The sequence below is a fragment of the Drosophila gunungcola genome, assembly GCF_025200985.1.
Source record: "Drosophila gunungcola strain Sukarami chromosome 2R unlocalized genomic scaffold, Dgunungcola_SK_2 000020F, whole genome shotgun sequence".
Lineage (NCBI taxonomy): Eukaryota > Metazoa > Arthropoda > Insecta > Diptera > Drosophilidae > Drosophila > Drosophila gunungcola.
Window position 1 is genome coordinate 1,324,870 of NW_026453174.1, and position 14,489 is coordinate 1,339,358.

At 43.6% G+C, this 14,489-nt stretch overlaps 1 long non-coding RNA gene across 8 annotated transcripts in view; it reads right to left on the bottom strand.

Moving 5' to 3' along the window:
* Positions 1-14,489, bottom strand: part of LOC128256583 (uncharacterized) — a 51,027-nt gene that overhangs the window by 20,198 nt on the left and 16,340 nt on the right. For 7 of the 8 annotated variants that reach the window (XR_008267800.1, XR_008267798.1, XR_008267796.1 and 4 more), the window contains exons 2-3: positions 13,060-13,156; positions 6,152-6,250 (exon numbers count right to left, since the gene is read on the bottom strand). This is a non-coding gene — a long non-coding RNA (uncharacterized LOC128256583). Of the gene's footprint in view, positions 1-5,003; positions 5,633-6,151; positions 6,251-13,059; positions 13,157-14,489 lie in introns of those variants that run through there. The other variant, XR_008267801.1, reaches the window with a different exon arrangement.

Genomic DNA, 14,489 nt, shown 5'->3' on the forward strand with positions numbered 1-14,489 from the left:
GCTCGTATTTTACATAACAATTGCTGCCATGCCATATATATATATGGTATACCCCTCACCCCCTTGTAATCCCCACTGGAGATTGGAACACAATTGATTTAAATGTTTGCGCACATGTTCCGAGCAGAAGAAAAAGCAAGCAGGAAAAAGTGCTGGCGAAATTTTGCTAGGGCCCAAAAGGACTCCGACGTAATAATATGCAAAATGCCAGCGGAGGCGACGATGCGGATGTGCGGATATGGGAATGCGGATATACGGCTGCGGGGCTGCAGTTGCAGATGCAGATGCAATTGTCGCAACATGTCGCCACTGCTGACTGTTGCAACTGCAGATGCAGTAGCAGTAGCAATGGGCACGGCGTCAACAACATTTTTCCAACTCAATTACCCGGCAGCCGCGACGTGTGCGGCATTTGAAATTTGAAAAAAGCCAAGTCTCAAGCGGCAAAAGTTGCCGGCGATATTGAATTGAGGGGTGGCAGTGGAATAGTTTCAACTCCGACAGTTTAAAGACAGTTCAACTTTTGCAGTTATAACTTCTGCAAGACGAATTATTAGTTACTCGAATTCATAAAATGTAGTTTCATTCTGTAATAAATCATTTTTGAAATAAGAATATTAGAATAATAGTCTAAAACTCCAGGACTACAATCCCTTAATCTTTACCATTGGCATTAAATTACGCAACCATATTTTTATTTTTTTATAATTTAAATTTTCTTCACACTTGCTTGCCAATTTACATTCTAATCGTGGATGCGTCAAGCGTATAATTTAGACTTAATCTTTAAGGTAAGTCACGTGCTTTCTGCAGTAGCCACATCTCGCTTGTTATTTGCCTGCCACAAACAGCAGACAGCCAAACATACAGGGGAGCATACAAACAACACCTTGCACTAATAAATAAACAGAAGGCAGCTGAATTTCAAGCTCCAAGATCCCATCCTCCAACTGGCAACTCACAACTCCCACTGGCTAATCACTCATATAAATAAAGCCCCCAACAAAGGCGCACCTGCAACTGCCACAACGGCTGCGTTTGCTGCAAGAAAGACAGCCAGGATATTCGCACAGGCTGTGGATCTGGGTCCGGGTAACCCAGTTAACCCTTCTCGCTGTCGTTTGGCATATGTAAATTATGACAGTGCCAAGTCAGGCACTTAACTCGAATCCGTCTGTGCGATATGTATGTGGGTGTTTCGGTTGCTGTTTCCGTGTGCACGGATGTCAGTGAGTCAGGCCGGAATATTTGTGCTCAGACCTCGCATCAACATCAACAGCATCAGGAGCATCAGCATCCCGAGCAGCAGGAGCAGATGCATCCTCGCCTGCTGATTACAAAAGTCAACTGGGTGAACTCCCCCATTCGCCCCTTTGGCAACCGCACTTTGCGAGTGTTTGCTGGCTGCACTCGAGTGAGCAAATACTTTATTAACACAGTTTTTTGGCCAACGAGTATGCAGAGAGAAAAATATGTAATAATATATAGGTTAGCTTCAAGCAAAAAATTAAATAACTCAGCCCTCAGCAGGGAAAAGGCTTTTTAAACACTTCAGTCAAAAACCTTAGGAATTAAAGAGAACCGTACAAAATAAAGACGGGCATTTTTATTATTTTTAGGAAATTAATAAGACTTGAAAAAAGTTGTATTGATTAAGCCCTGATTTGCAAAAGCAAGTAAATCAATATTGAGACATCTCTCATTGTTTAACAAACATTTTGGTTTTTAGCCACATGACAAAGCTTTGAACAACTTAATAGATAAAATCCTTTAAAATGACATGAATATTTTAATATATTGATAGATTACAAAAAAGATTTGAAAATTTTGGTTTAGTCACACTGATAACGCTGAGAAAATAATAATCTTATATAATGGTAAATAATGTTTATACTTTAAAAACAGCAAAAATCTCAAATAATTTCATGTTGCACAAAACTCATAAAAATATTATTTTATATGTGTTTAACACACATTTGTATTTTTTAAGACTTTGTATTAAGTCAGTAAAAGGTTTTAAACGCAATTAAAAGTTTAATATATGGAATGCGTTTTTAACTATGCATTTTTGTATTTTATCCCGGGTTTCTGTAGTGCACGCTATCTAATGAGCAACCTGCATACGCGTTTCTAGTGTTCTTTGCTTTAGTTATAAGCCCAAACTTAAGCACTTTGAAATTTTGCTTTCAAGGCGGATGAGGGAATTATAATTGAAACAGAATGAGCCAATGATGGTATTGGGGAACATGAGACGAGCTCGAGGAGATTTCGATAGAAAGAGTCAATAGAATGAGGGCTCTCGACTGGAGTGTCCTTTGCGAAAATCCACCTCGTTCTTGGTCCTTTTCGATCTTCTGTCAACTGCAGCCGCTTATGTTTGTTTTCGACCCCACTTCCCCTCCTCCTTGGGTGTTGTCAAATTTTTTGATTGCCATTCTTGTTTGCATGTGGGCCATTGTCATTTTGGGAGCGGATTGTTTGGCGTCGCTGGCAGTTAATAGCGTGGAATATCGCCTGACTCCGAATCGGATGTCTATCTATATATCAATCTCTTCCATCCATCCATCTATATGTCTGTCTATAGCGCTCTAGTTGCTGGCTCCTCCCCATTTGTCGGGTCATGTTGATTTCTGACATAATATTGACAGCTAAACAAATCCAATTATGCCCAACTCCTCTTTAATCCCTGTGTATCGAGTGTATCCTTGGTGCTGCTCATTCGAGCGCTTTAAACGTCCGCCTTTCCAGGGCATTAACTGCTGACCAGAAGGACCTCCGGTCCCCCTTCCTTGCATCTTCTGGTGGAGGTGTGCAATTGAATTATTGCACTCAATGCACAAATACCAACACCCTCGGCTGCAGCCATAAATATGAAATTTTCAGCACAACGCAGGAGGATGGCATCCTGCCGAATGCAACGGCTAAAAGCATGCAGCTCCATTTGGTCACCAGCCTTATTCCCCGTCTCTTTCTCTTGGCCTCCATCCCTCTCTTTCCTTTATCCCAACTGCCCATCTCTTTCGCCCAGCCTCTGCCCAACTCTCGCTCTTGGCAGCTACCATTTTACGGTTTATTTTTGGGCATTGAATGCAAATATTGGCATAAATTTCGGGCATTTGCGGTCACAGCAGCAGCGGCAGAAAGAGATGGTTGGTGGGGCCTAGAAAGAGATAGAGAGAGAGAGAGACAGAGACAGACACATGTGGCTCTGCATTGTTTGCCTGTTTGACTGACTGACTGACGGATTCTCTCGGATTTTTGGTTATGGATTTGACTTTGCTGTACGCCAGTATTTGTGTTTTGTGGCTGCAGCTCTGCTCAGTTGAGTGAAATCGCTTCAGTAGAAATCAATTGGCTTTTTGCTACATTCTGTCCCCTTTTCTCACCCAACTCCACTCTGCGGTCATATCTGTGCTGGGGCAACAAATTTAATAACATCTACATGGGTACAACCTGCTGGTAGGACCTTTACACAGGGAAAAAAGAATATATCGATTTTAAATCACTTATAAAGGTGGCTAAAGGAATGCCAATATATATTTTGAGTCCGAAACTCTGATACATTTGTTTAATTTGTTTGTTTTGTTTTTCATTGCATACCTTAAAGATATTTTTGTTTAATTTGATGTTGTATGAAACCGAGGGGAGTAATGTGTTTTGGAAATCAAGCTGGTAATGCTCAGTGGCCAAGTTGTCACTCTGCCATCGTTATTAATACGGCTTTTTCTCTCTGCAGGACTACTGGGTAGTCTACCGACTTTGGCTTGTCACTAGCATATGTTTGAGTGCGGCCAGGCCGGCAAACTTTAACTATTTGGTCGTCCAGGACGGTAGAGTGAATGTTGGGGGACATATCAAGTCCAAGTCCCAGGCCAAATACTCCTGCTCCTCCTCCCGCCGCCTTATCCACACATGCGTGTGATTTATGTGCTTGTTTTTGGCTGCCTGCTGCCGGACATTTATCAAAAGGCGAGGACAAAACAAGCACAACAAAGGAGCACACACAACAGAGAGAAAACTCACAGAGCAGGACACAAAACAGCGGCGAAGAGACAGGACTCGGGAAGATTTTTCAGCTAAATTTACTTAGGCCACCGAGGAGGGTTTATTTAGTCAATGCTTAAATTCCACTCGGGAGCCTTTCAAATTCGATTCGATTTCGATCTGTGCTCGGTTCAAAGTTCAATTAAGCGCACATTTGCGGGCTGATTTCGATGTTCTCGTTAAGCCCTTCGACTGCCATTTGGGACAAACGAATAAATTTGCACACTCGCACACTCGCACCCTCACCCAAACACACACCCACTCGGAGGCCTCGAAGTTTGTCTATCTGCGGGCCACCCGAATCAATAAATTAAACGCCCTCGATATCCTTTAGCCTTTAAAGTTGCCCTCGCCAAAAACTTTTCACCGACCACCGACTGTTTTGCCTATTTCGAGGGAATCCTTTTTTCTGGGCCGTAAATTGTTGACGGAAATTGGCAAAAACATCAGAAAACTTTCGGCCGCCTAAAACTATGCTAATTTCCGACGTGTTCCATTGTCTAAGGTTGGTTTTCGGTTTCGGGGTCTCTTCCACGATTGGGAATTATAATTCCTGCCACAAACAACAGGCGACTTCTCACACAAATCTTGTGGTGTGTGGTCTGAACTCCGGTTTGCCAGGTCCAGAAATATGTGAAATCCACAAGGATTCGATCAGACACTTTCATTACTTATAATTACAGCTAGGAACTTTGTTAGTTGTGATTTTGTTCTTTATGGAGCTCACGGCGTTCAAGTAGAAAATCAATTTTATTAAGACTTTCCTAACAAAACAAGCCATGATTATAAAGAAAAATAGTTATAGAGGTAAATTTGTACCAAACTTATCTGTTTATATATTTGTTTGCATCTTTTAAAAAACAGAGAAATTTAAAAACAATAAATAGCACCTCCCCACTATTACCAAATTATTGCATTACAAATATAAAAAGTTTATTCCCTAGACATTATAACTTTTTCAAACCGCAATTCAACTTTCTCTCCTGGTTATTTAATTGCCTCTTGGCTATAATAAATCTCTATTATAAATAACGTTTCAACGCCCCCAAACCCTTTGTGTCTATTATACACAATACGAAATTCCCCAGCTTATTATCTTCCCTCAGCTGATGTTGTTGTGGTAACTCGACTCTTTCCAACCCTTTGAGTTTGTAAAGCGTGGCATAAATTGTAAACTCAATTCGCGGACTCTGGCCTTGAACACATTTTAATTAGCTATTACGTCCGTGCCATGCCAACAGCTTAAGAGCCACCTGCTTTCCCTGGTGGATGTCCTTCTCCTTCCCTTTACCCAAATTTTCTCGCCCGTTTTTCCTTTTTCCAGTTGGTTTTTGCCACTCTGTTGCCATGTTCTGCGATTCCAGTTAAACAGTCTCAAAGAGCGCCACAGATTTGTTCGTTTCGTTTCATTTCGTTCGCCGTTCCAGCCGTCGTTTATAGAAAAGCTACTTAGACACGACTTTCAGCCAGGTCCTGGGAATCAGAAAGAAAGGACAAAATCGGGGGAGGGCTGCTGCTGGCAGGACGACAACAATGCAAAGCAGGATGAAAGCCAGTCCGACTGATGTTTAGTTGCAAAACAATTAAGCTGAAAGCAAAGCTGTGTATTGAAGTGTGGCTGTGAAAGGAAGCGGGCCGAAAAAAGCTATATATATTATCGTGTATAGTATATACACAAGCGCTGGCTCGACTATTGACAAATGCAGGGAGAGACAGGACGAGCTCCGAAAGGACGAAGGACAGACACTGATGGATGAAGATGCTCTGACATTAGCATTAATAGAGCGACATTAATTCTGCGGCCAGGACGGCAACTTTAAGGCCCGACTGGCAATTATCCGGAACAGGAACCTCTATTAATTTTGCAGGCCCCTCTGCCCGGCCTTCCTTTAAAATGCATGCGAGTATAAACCCATTAAGAAGACGTACGGGTTGGCTTCCTGCTCGTGAGGAGTCCACTTGACAGGCGCACCTGACTTTCGAGAGGGGGTCGGGGCAAATGTTTGCATATGTCGGCCCCACCTTGCATAAATAATTAATTTAAAGCATCCTTTTAGGCGCCTTCCCGTAAAACTGTAGACAAAACTGCTTAAATATGCATAATTACCTGAAGCGTCCGACTCGAGTTGTGCCAAGATCCCGGAGTCAAGTCGGTTTTGGAGTCAGGAGTCGAGCCATCCATTCCGGAAGTGCCTGAGTTGTGTTGCTGGAAAGGAGAGGGTGGGTAGGAAATTAGTTGTAGGCTGGGTATATTCATGAGCAGAATTTACACAATTGTTGCATACTTTCGGGCCATTTGCCCCAGCCCCTGTGTTATTTCGAGTGGCAGTGCCTCAATAAAAATCTGTTTAATGTGCTGCTAATTCCCTTTAAGAACACAGGGACAGCACGCAACATTGTCATGAGCCCCAGCTCCCATTCACATTCTCATTCGCATTCCCATAAATATAATTACAATAATAAAGGAAATATGTACAACAATTGAAAATACCTCGAGTCGACTGGAGTCAAGTCGACAACTCGACACGCACGGCCTCAAATTAATAAACTCCAATTGGTGCCATTCCAGGCCCATTCCGGATCCCCCTTTCTCCACAACCCTCAGCCTCTGGCTTTCCTGATTGCCGGGACTTCCTGATGAGCGTGTGAGCCCGTAAAGACTTCCTGCCTCCAGGCCCAAAGAGCCCCAGTGCGTGAGTGGGCCAAAAAGGGGAAATGGCAGGACGAGGACGGGCTCTCCTAAAAGGCGTGCCGAACTGTGACTCTTGCCGCCATTTCAGCTGTTCCTTTTTTGCTATCTCCTTCCCCCAAATCTCTTTGTGCATAATTGCAATCTCCTACGCCAAGTCTGAGTTGGGATTATTGAAAAAAAAGGGCACTCAAAATAAGCCTAAAATACCATTGTTGATAAATTTATATATTTTATATAACAGATAGACATATAACAAAAACGTTTAAATCATGCTTAAATATTTGCTACTATAACTTCTTTTCCATTATTATTTGCAGATATAAAAAATCATTTACTTATTTTTGACTGACTAAATAAATACATTTCACACTTATTCTCATAATTATTTTAGCATTAACACGACCTTTTTCTCGAGTTAACAATAAAGAGTCACAGTGGGTAAGCCGCCCGCACTCTTTATGGCGGTAATATCGTGATTAAATTGGCCACACGCCACACTGTCATCAAATAAAATGTAGTTAAGAGGTTAAGTCCACTTGACAGCAGTTCGCTTGGCTTTGGCCGCCCCCTTTTTTTGGGCGGGGTTGGGGCATACCATTTCACTGGACAATGGCAGAGTCAGTTGGAAATTTATGATTAAAGCAAAGCCAAGCCGAAAATCTAAGAGTTGGCCAAAGGTAAACCTCTCTGGCCTCTGGTTATATGCTAAAGAGATCAGTGCCTGAGAACAGTGGGGCAACAATGGACGACGTTTACCGCAGGCTAGAGTGCCACACTTAAGTGAATTACAAAGGCAGTGAGGTGGAGGTGGAGGAGGAGAAGGAGGTGGGAGAGGAGAGAGGGGGTGGAGCAGTAGACCAGTCAACGCGTTGACAGCCACAACAAGCGGCTTAATCGCATTAGTGAGGCAGGGGCAGCAGGAGGAGATGAGGGAGGAGCAGGGCACAAGGACCCGGGCAAGTGCGAACTGTGAAAACTGATTGTGTGGCGCCTCCAGCTGGGTAAGACACCCCTCTCCAACCCACTGCCACTATGCCCATGCCCATGCCCACTACCAGTGAGGCATTGTGAGCGTCACTATTTATACAAAAAGGGAAAAGCCAGCTGGAAAACGAAGGGCTACAGTTACCAGGAGCAGGAGCAGGAACAGGAGCAGGATCTGGTGGAGGAACAGAAGTTGGCCTGGGCCAATTGTCGGGACACAAAAGTTCACAGGCGGCGCAGGGCAGGAAATAAAAAATTCGTATTTATATTACACAAAAATGTTTTTTCCCAGGAGTCCGAAGCACTCGGCCCTCGGTCTCACCCCCAAAAAAGCAATTAATCTACGACACAAGGCAAGGACATGGGAGGCGAATGGCAAAAGGACGAGGCCTAGTCGCTGGGCCAGAAGGGCAAAGGCAAAAAGTGCTTATTCCTGCTTCCTGCCAGCAAATCCAATAACTTATCTTGATTTTATGGTTATTTCAACAAAGGCCGGAAGTTGTAGGTGCAGCAAGGACAAGGGGCAAAGGACGCAGGACGAGGGCGAGGCCGACCAGAACGAGGACGAACAATTGGCGAAAAGTTCTGTGGCGTCCAGTTTTGCATTTTGCACTTGACATGTCATTGTGTGCCAAAGCGAAAGGGATAGGGCAAGGATATTTGCCAGGCGAACCGGTGAAAAAGGACTCTGCCTCTGACTGTCTGCCATCTTGTTTATACGACCGTGTGCAACTGCAATTGACATATGGCTTCTTTTCATTTTGGCTCTCTGAGTTGTAAATTTTAAATGAATTATTTTATTAGAAATGACCCCCCCGCACAACAACTGTCTAAATTCTCACAGCAGGTGATGGGAGATTATTGACTTACACCCCCTTCTATACTCATATATGGCCGACACATCCACAAGATTAATTGTGCGAACCGAGGTGCGTGTCCTGCTGCCTTTGACATTTATGAGCCGCATAAATCTTGGGCTCGGGACAGAATATTCAAATGCAACATAAGTCGCCTGCCACTAATTGATTGGACAATCCAGTGGCACTTAAGAGGTCGGTCTGCAGAGAAAAGCTGTCCCAGATTAGTCGGGGATTAGCTTGCGGATGAGTCAACAAGTCCCGCGGGCCCCACAGCCTTTTCAATTAATATTTAAATTCCCCGCACTCCCTGGCCCAAGTTAATAATCAAATTATTTTTTATGCAGCCCGCCAAGTACAGCGTCAATTACAAGTTGAGATTGGGGATGGCCAAAAAATGTGGAATCCAAAGGAGAAGCAGCTGCCAGCAGCAGAAAAACCCCGAGCAGATAGGAAGCCGCCCGATAAAGCTTTGTTGGAAAGCAAGTTTCAAGGGATAGGGGATGATGATGATAAGCGGAAACTTTTTTCTCCACCAACCATTACATATTCATTAAATTGAAACCCCGAGAAAACTGGCAAGAGAGTGTTGAGAGCTGAGCTCAGGGCGCAGCCATTTCATCTAATTGGTAATGGGACAAATACCCCCCACAACCCCACAACCCCTCAACCCTGCCCGCAAATGGTAAATGGCTTTTGTATTTGCGTGGCAAATAATTGAAACAAGCTCAAAACTCGTTTCGCCAGCGAGAAAACTGAAGCAACCGAATGACGCAATTCGGACTCTGAGGTCTCCCATCTGCGAACTTTGTGAAATCATGGCGAAAATATGCTCTAGGAGCAGAGCATGATGTCATTCGCTGGTCACAAAATTAGCAGATTTGCACATTTGCAGAATGCATGGTGGAAGTGCATAAATTTTCAGCGGGCCACCGCTAATGGCCAATATTTTCTAATTAAATGCAATTAATGGTCTTTTGTGGTTTTTTAGCGACATAATAAAAATCCAACAAAGAACAAAAATGGCTTAAAGCGTGCGAATAACCGCGAATATGTTGCAGAGTGCGGGACCCGCACAAATAAATCATGCGCCATGTTGTCACAGATGTTTTGGCAACGATTATTTTTTTTTAGTTTGAGGCTGCTCTTTAAACGGGAAGGAAAACGAAACGCATGTTGATTTGAAATTATGACCCGGCAATTACGTAAATATTTTGAAAATATCAAAAACCAATTGCAAAAAGTCAATTTAATGCCATTCATACGCAAACACAGCCGCAGGATATGGGATAAATATAAATATAAATAGAGTACGACAATAATTGTCGCCGGGCGGCGAGTGATTTAAATGCATGATGACGAAATCGGAGAGGCTAATTTGTTAACCAAATAGTATGGAAAATCCATGCCACTGGCTTTTTTATTTGTACACAATTGGGTTGGCCAGCGTGTGTGTGTGATTGTGTGTGGCCAGCGGAAACTGATCACAAAATGGCCGCAATTAAACAATCAGCACAACAATTACAATTGTCGACACGACACGGGAGTAGGAAGTGGCCATCGCTGACAATGTTGTTAGTTGGCATTAATTTATTGTATTCTGCCGGCGTGGCAATTAACTTTTCAATAAACTGCCTGACAATGTGGAATGCGGATTTATGGCGCAAGTTTCGCTGAAAAATCATGGCCGACACACTGTTCATCTTTATCTACTATACATACAGCTAAGGCTAAATGTTTGCTCGGAAACGGAAGGAGCGGCTGCGCCACGTATGATTGATATGTTAATGCAGCCACATCACGTATACGCCGCGTGTTTACCACGTCATCTTCGCTCCTTTTTGTGCCATCCCGCCATCATTTGCATATAGACATAATATGCAAATATCTGCCGCAATCTCACGAAGTGTGTGCGGGATGAGCCAGAAAAGTATCTGGCAAGTTGTGAATTCGCTGCAGATGTTGACAAAATGTGTGTAAGCACAAATTTATGCATGTGCCACACATTGGATAAACATTTGGAAGCTCCTTTGAATTGGCTTAATAGTCAGACGTTGGCGGCAGCGGAGTCCTTTAACGAGACGAACTGCAGGTGAGCCCTGTGTCCTGGATTGCAGTGACTTGCGGAATGCCGTTGACAATGTTGCTGCCTGGATTTCCTCACCCCCCGCCTTTTTGTCTGGGCGATTTGCGCTGATTTGTTGGCCCGCCAGAGTCCGTTGGCTCTGCTTTTCCGGCCCGGGTCCTTGGGTCAGAACACATGGACAAATAAAAAGCCGCCACACAAAAGCCACCAGCCAGGGACTTTGGTAGTGAGCTTTGCTTTCATGTCGGCCGGCATATGTCCTTTGTATTAGTCTTGCTGCCTTTTTTCCCCATTTTCTGCTGGTTCTTTTTTGAGGCTAAGCTGATTTGGGTTGGCACTGCTTTTTTGTCGCTACAAATGGGCGTATGATACGATAGATATTTCTGTTTTTCTGTGAGCGCCCCTTTGTTGGCAACAATTGATTGATTGATTGAACGTTTTGATAAGTGCCGTCAGTGGGTTAGTCCTTGCTTCCTTTGGCTGTCCTTCTTCCCAAAGGACTTTGTCAGATAAGCCCGGCTGCAGTGCTGACCCAATGGAGGCGGATCTAGTCGGCCAGACGGGACACTCGAAGAGAGCACCCTCGAAGCCAGTCGGAGCTCTCGAGCACTTCCGCCAAGACAAAGAACAACTGCAGCCTCCACTCGCACTCGAAACGGATTTCCTTGTTATGCACACCAGCCGAAGCTCCAGCCCAAATAACAATGTGGCATCCTGGCACACCAGGATATTCTTGGCACGGACTTCAATGTGGAGTCGCCTCGCAATTAGCACGCATCAATAGGCACGCTCCTGCACTCCAGCACAAAGCGACTCAAATGGCTAAGGCGAATGCTAATCAAGTGGAGAACAAAAGTCATCTACCTCAGGAAGCAACACTGCAGGAAAAAGTCAGCAATAGACAAGCTCCTCTTATTTATTAAAAAAATATTTTAGATGTGATAGAAAAAGTTCGCGAGTTGAATTCTTGGGAGTTTAATAATTCAAAAGTTTTTTGAATATTAAATATAAAGTTCGTAGCACTTAAACAATGCATCTCACAAAAAAAAGATTTGAAATTAATTGTGGCGTACTTTTACACGACTTTTTTCTAGTTTCAAAAGCCTTGTTGTTTCTCTGGCACCTTCAATTATTTATATTTTATTATGTATTAAAAGTTATACAAGCTTCATTTTGATTTTAGTACTTTTATTTTCTCTAAGTGCCCCACCGCCTGCCCACCCCTCTTTCACACATGCCAAGTGCCATAGATCATAGTCAGTTCCAGCTGAGTAGCGCAAAAAAAAGAAATTGAGTATACGCCACTACAAACGGTGGCGGCACTACAAACGAGAATGTTCCTGAGTGTGTGCTTGTGGCAGAACACCGCAGGTGGCACAGCAGGTCGGTGGTTTTGGGCCGTAACTTTCGCCACAATTAATGTGAATGGTGAATATGTTTAATTGTCGACAGGCATGCCAAAACCAAAAGGAACAAGAACGTGGCAAAAAAAAAAAATCCAAGAGGAATGCAAATTTCCTTGAAACAAGATTAAAGTTTTTCGCCTCCCTGAGGACAAAAGTGCCTTTCAGAGCACAGCAAATTGCTAGCTGGCCCAACTTTGCCTTCTTTTTCGCTGTCAGCTGCAGCCATTTCACGCTCAGAAGCGTGTAAATTAAGTAGGGGACTGTGGAGAGTGCTGAAATGCCCGAATAATTACGACGGTCAATTTAAGGGCCACAGTGGCTTAAAGGGTTAACGCTAAGTCCTGGGGCTGGAGTTAGGTTTAATTTACAATCAATTATGGCTGATACCACTTGGCATTGTTAACCTGTCCGACACATTTAAATGCAATTTAATGCAATTTATGGCCCGCCACCGACTCCCAATACACAGTTTCCCAATAGCAGCAGCAGCATGCTTTATTATTATGCACGAGCATATGCAGCCGCACGGCGAACAACAACGACTCTTATTAAAAGCGGAAACAATGCGCACTTCCGCTTCAATTGTGCGTGTGGCTCTGTATGTATGGCAGGCCTTTACAGGCCTTCACAGGACTCTACTTCTGCCTTCTCGAGCACGCAATGCGAAAGTGGGCGTGGCCATGGCCCTCTGCCTTATTATTCATGCCACCGCTATAGCAGCAGCTCCTCCTGTGTTGTTGCGGCTGATAAAACTTAACAATTTATAGCGCCCACAAGGAGGCGTGGCCATTCGCCGTACAAAACACTTGAATGCACTTAAATAACGAGGCCCATAAATAAACAAGCGTTCAATTAAAAGGGTCAGTCCACATTGCGTATACGCCACGTATGCTTGGGAAGAGGGTTAACGTACCACAAAGAAAGAAGTTTTGTGCCAACTTTTTGCCAGCTAAGCGGAAACTTAATATGCCAAGAAACTCAGCCACTTACCTCGACTTTGCCTTTGCCATCTCCATTTCCATTTCCATCCATCCGTCTGCATTAAGATTTCCATCTTTGCCAAGCCAACATACCCCAAAAGACATATCTGCAAAAGAGGAGCAGAACAAACACAAAAAATATTAGAGTAAGCTCTTTTCACTCTGCTCCGGCAGAAATCAACATAAAATTCACATTTGTCACCCCAAGAAGTTTTAAAGCAGCCATACCAGATATATCAATCTGCAGTCACACGAGGCGACTGCCACGCCCACTTGTAAGACAAAGTCAAATGGGTGTAGCTTTTTCCGCATTTTGTGTTGTGATGTGTTGTGTGTGATTTATTTTAAATTGCGTTTAGTTTTGCCCTCGGTGGGGTCACAAGTGACTGCTGGATGTCCCTCTAAGCTTATTTGGCCGTTTTTAATGTCGTTTTAAAGACAGCCAACTGACAGCAATCCGAATCGAAACGAAACGAATCGAATCGAATTGAAAGAGGCAGGGGGTGAGGCTGTGGGTCACAAAATATGCTGTCATCACGATTATCCTTAACGTCGTATGGCTGCCAATGCGAATGCCAGTTGTTTCCTTTTCCGTTATAGCCCTGACCAAAACACACACACATGTGATTCCATACCGGATGTGTAAGAATTTGTAAAACGACAGAGGACACAGCACACAGGACTAAGGACGAAGGACAAAAAAAACGCTGGACCTGTTTGAAAAACGCACCAAGAACTCACTCTTCGATAAAAGTCAAAAAAGCAGAAGACAAAAGACAGCAGGACACAATCATCTCGACTGGGAAAGTGCGTTAGCTGCCGAGTAAAAAAGGGTGTCCTTCGTTCGCCTGACTAGTCAGCATGGCAAAAATATGAAAAAAATTGGGGGGAAACGATAGAGAGTCTCTTTGTTGTCTGCTAATTTCGTTTCGACATTTCTGTTTTTTTTTTTGCCTCCTGCAGATGTCTCGAACTCTTCTGTTTTTCCTTGGTTTGCATAATTTTTCTTTATTTTTTCGTCGACTGCAAATTGAAATTTAAAATTTATGCAAATTTGTCTCTGTCGGTGCCTGTCAAGGAAAAAAGGGTTTCTTTTTGGGGGGTAAACTTCAATTTGATTTCATTTTTGATGGTGTTGGTAATTGTGCCAAAACGAAAACCAGCAACAAAAAAAGAGAAACGGGGGAAAACACAATGGGAAAACTCTGGCAAATTAATCGAAATTAAGTCCGAACATTTTTATGGCATACTTGAGGGCGACGCCACGCCCGAAGGGGGAAATGGGAAAAGCAGAAAAGCGGAGAAAAAGCGAGTAGGCCGGGGACTTTATCTAAAATCTCCTGGCATGCCAACGCCATTACAGACTGAGTTTCGGCTCGCTTAATCACTGTCCAGCACGCAGTCCCCCTTTGCTTTTCCCTCGAATTTCCCCCACTTTTC